A 5,000-nucleotide genomic window follows, 5' to 3' on the forward strand; every position below is an offset into this window, starting at 1 on the left:
TATATAGTTTTTATGCTATTGTCATCCTTTTTTTTCTATTGTCATCAAACTTTTTACCTTTCGATATTTCAAGATATTACAATACAATATTCGATATTACAATATTCAAGTTCTATAATTTATAATTTTCCACAATCATAATATTTAATTTAAGAAATTACTAAAATTATTTTAATTTACAATTTGTGTAAATGTTTTGATAATTGTTTATACAAATCATGTTATTTTTGTCATAGACAAATATACATTATGTAATTATAGTCTTCGTTATAATTTTTTTCTTGTTATTTTCATTCCATTCAGCCTATATTCTTGTTTTTGCTATCAATGGAATTTTCACTTATTTGTTTTGTGCGTGAGAGAAAAAGGTGATATTATGGCCAGTAAATATAATCCTCTTAATATCTCTACTAAGTGACAAATTCTAATGATTACTTATAGAATTATATTTGCTTAATATTTTGCTTAGTAAACTTGTCATTACATCATACTAATATGCCAATATGCTACAATCAACATTTATAACGTATTTTTACTTTCAAATATTTTAAAACATTTTGAAACGACATATTTTAGCATTTAATTACACATACTTCCTCATTCTTCTTCAACTTACACATATTATCACACGAATATATATGTATACGTTTGAGTGTATTCTTTGTTATTTAACATTTTATTTGATTGTATAAACATTTCGAGTTATGCTGAATTAAACAATAGTGTGACATATTGCTAATGTGGCCTCCTAAGCGTGCTAGCGTTGCTGGCAGTCTCTTTTTCAAGGGTTTTATAAATAATTATTCCATAAATTAATTGTAGCTGTACTATTAATTTATAGTTTTTATTACATATACATATATAGATTTTTAGTACTGAACAGCCTATATGCAGAAAGAATTCTGTATACATATATACAGTGTATGCAAATGTATTTATATTTAAATGTATGTACATTTGCATAATTTGAATACTCTACAGTATTCTACTTTACTTTTTTGTTAATTTTGTAATCAAATATTGTTTTTTTTTTAAAAACCAGTTTTTTAAATATATTTTTATGGAAAACCATATTATCATCTCTGTTCTTTTTGAGTCATTATGTAGTGTCACATATATTTATAAATAGCGTCCTAAGTAATAAAATATCTTAAATAATAAAACATTTGATAACTTTCAGTATAGAATCGAACAACATTTTGACAAATTTAATTGTTAAGTTTTAAATTTAAATATTGATTATTAACTAAGTTATTATACAAAATATAAATAGGTGTCATATCACTTTTTCCTCTATATTTAGTGTTCAATTTATATATTTTTCTAAAACAAGATAGATTAACGAGACTAATCACTATAAGAACGCATTTGAAACTAAGTATTTAAGAAACTGCAATAATATCCTAATTGACACGCATAAACCAAACTTTTCTTACAAGTAATATAGATATGATTCTTTCCCTGTATAATCCTGGTGAAAATTTATTGAAATTTCACTGAAAATGAATTTTTCAGTTAATATACTGAAAAATCACTAAAATTAAACTGAAGTTTCTCTGAAATTTTGCCGAAATTTCTCTAAATTTTGCTGAAAATGAATTTTTCAACTAAAAATCACTAAAATTTTTCGGAAATACCGAAAAATATTTCAAAACGTGTAATAATTTCAGCAAAATTTTTTCGGATTATACAGGGATATACAATAGAGTCTCTCTAAATTGACTTCTGTAATCTTTGCATTCCTCACACATACTTTTACAAGCACTAATGTCATACCCTTCCATTTCATGGTAGGCTGGACATGTGTTGCGTGCGCATCTGCACCTAATTGTACTAGGTTCTCACAATGTATGCAATGTAATTCCATAGGCAGGTTATAATTATTTGTGTAATTTGTGTATTCTTTTGTAATACATAATATGTACATATAATTTGTTCTGCTAAGATTATGTACACTGTAATGTACTTTAACAGATTAGCAACAAATACGTGCGTTCGCACAAATACGTGATGATTGGTAGACTCGTGCTGTAGAGAGGATATTCTATAATTTTGGCATTCCACTCTTATCGCCCCATGGGTCAAATTTAGAGACTCTACTGTATCAACTAGCAAATGAAAATGGATTAAAATGGATTGAAATTTTTTTCTATCCAAATGCATATTTTAAATAGCGAATACTTTTTTTTTGGATTTAATTGGATTCAATTGGACTCAATTAGATTCAATTAAATGCAATTGGATTGAAAAACTGCATTTCTTATTCAAAATTTTTAATTAAACAATATTCATTAATTGTATGTGTGCACAGAAAAAAACTAATATTATTTTTAGATTGAAAGGCATAGAAATATGCTTCATGCAATTCCTACAAATAAATAAAAATGCATTCAGAATTGAAAAGCATTTTAACATTCGTGAATCAATATTTCTGAAAATCTGAATCCATTTCAATTCATTTCAATCCATTCTCGTTTGCTGGATATTTTATTTTCGTGAATCTATTTCTTTTTTGTTTTCAACTTTCTATTTTGTTTTGTTAAATTAAAAATGATTAAATCAAAAAAGATGCAAATCCTTATCTAATTATAATCTTAAGTTAGTTTTTCTTTTTATTTAAAAAAATTAAACATTGTACTGCGAGAAAGAAATATATATTTTAAGTAATTTTGTTTTATGTATCGATGTGTGCATATGTTAGTTATAAGTATACACATATTCAGGGAATGGAAAATTACTTTTTAAAAGTTATCATAATTAATGATATTCGTTATCAACTCAAAAAAGTTATCGATATTAAAACGATCTGTTATTTTTGCATTGCTTTTTTAATGCTGAAATAAGATCAATCTAAAAAATTTTGAAATATTTATATTTATTATTTAAATTAATAAAAGCAAAAATGATATTAGGTTGATTTCTAGGAGACAGTAGTGTCTCGGCGCTAAGACATGGCGCGAGACACTGCTGTGGTTACTTTATACGAGCCGACGAATCACAGGAGACTGAGATTATCATATCTCAATATATAAGGACAGAACCAATCACATTCTATATTGTGAAAACACAACTAATGTTCTTTTAATTCGAGTTAGAGCTTTGTATATAATCATATTTCAGACTAAATTTATATATGTACATATCTAGTTTTACAAACTACGCGCCGATTAAATTTTCGGTCGGTCCGACTGAAGTGATATTTTTCATAATAAATTTTATAGTACATGACATCGCTTACGTCAATTAATATGGTATTCATAAGCAATTCTTATATTTGCTCATCTTAAGTACAATCTTAAAATGTCATAATCCAATCAAATAGCCATATTAATATTTTAAGATGGTCTTAAAATAAGAACGGATTATTAAATCGGCCTAAATATTAGTATTTATAAAGTTTGTTTTTATGTTAATACAGCTCTGTGATTGGTTTATGATATTCTTAAGGGATCATAAATCAATCACAATGACGTATTGGGTATGGGAAAAAGTTCGTGGCAATTTTTTAGTAAAATTAAAGTGTTTTTCTTAGAGTATTGAAATCAATTTATTTAAACCAAATATGCTCCATTATTTTCTATAATATTTTGCCATTTTTGGGGCAAAGCCATAATTCTATCGCGATAGAACTTCTGTGGTTTTTGATCGAAAAACTGCTTCAAGTAATTTTCACAGGCCTTTTGAAGCTAGCTTTACATCATTAAGAGAGTTCTGCAGAGACCTAAACAAATGATAGTCTGAGGGTGCTATGTCAGAACTATACGATGAATGCATTAAAACTTTCCAGTCAAGCTCTCGCAATTTTTGCCGAGTCATCAAAGATGTGTGTGGTCGAGCGTTGTCGTGATGGAAGACGACACCTCTCCTATTGATTAATTCTGACCGCTCCCTCTCAATTGTAATCTCTGCAATTGTTCACAGTAAAAATTCGGAATTAATTGTTTGATTAGACGATAACAGCTCATAGTGAACGATTCCAGTCCCACCACACACACAACATCATCTTCTTCCTCGTCCAGATTTTGCGATTGCTTGCGCCTTCTCTCCTTTCTTTATCCATCTTTTTCTAGTTGGATTGTTGTAGGTGATCTATTTTTCATCACCAGTTATCATTTTCTTCAGAAATGGCTCAATTTCATTCCGTTTTAGTAGCGTATCACAAATGTTAATTCGGTCCATCATGTTCCTAACACTCAACTTGTGAGGAACCAAACATCGAGCTTCTTTTTGTATCTAGCTTTGTATAAATGATTTAAAACTGTTTTGTGGTTGATGCCTAGTTCCCTGGCAATCTCCACAGTGCTAACATGCTTATCATGCTCGATTTTTACCATGATTTCATCGGACTTTTCAGTGATTGGTTGACCGAAGCGAGATTCATCTTTCATCGAAATTTTCAGCACGAAAGCGAGCGAACCATTTCCATGCTGCTGATTTTGATAGAGTATCTTCACCATAAATAGCAAATTTTTTCACAAGCCTGTGCAGTATTCTTGCCTTTATCGTAGTGATACTGCAAAATGTAGCGAATTTTTTCTTTATTTATTTCCATTTTCAAAATAAAATAATTTTTGATCCACTTCACCGATTTCAATCTTTTTCGGCTCAAAACAAAGGTTAAAATGTCACTTTTTAAATGCACGTCTAGTGTTGCCGATGCGATTAGTAGTTGCCGACTGCTGAGCATTTAATGCCATCTAGCGGGAAAAACGCCACGAACTTTTTCCCAATATTAACATCTTAAACCCAATCTTATATCCAATATTAACATCTTAAAACATTACTTAAAACAATCTTAAAGAAAAAACGAATTACAAATACCGGCCAAAAATTGAATGTAAAAAATTATATCATAAATAGATTCAAAAAACGAAAAATAACTATAAAAGTAACTGTCAGATTTGTTACTGTTACGAAAAAAGTGTAATTATGTTACCATTACAATTACAAAAAAAATTACCAATCAGTTACAAAAAAGGTAGTTACTTGTAACGGTAACT

General features: G+C 28.5%; 1 protein-coding gene across 1 annotated transcript in view; it reads left to right on the plus strand.

The window, feature by feature from the left end:
- Window positions 1–5,000, plus strand: part of LOC108689310 (dnaJ homolog subfamily C member 5-like) — a gene marked incomplete at its 5' end in the record, with an annotated part of 19,791 nt that overhangs the window by 14,181 nt on the left and 610 nt on the right. The gene's annotated exons all lie outside the window — the stretch shown is intronic.

Source organism: Atta colombica, unplaced genomic scaffold (assembly GCF_001594045.1).
Source record: "Atta colombica isolate Treedump-2 unplaced genomic scaffold, Acol1.0 scaffold269, whole genome shotgun sequence".
Classification (NCBI taxonomy): domain Eukaryota; kingdom Metazoa; phylum Arthropoda; class Insecta; order Hymenoptera; family Formicidae; genus Atta; species Atta colombica.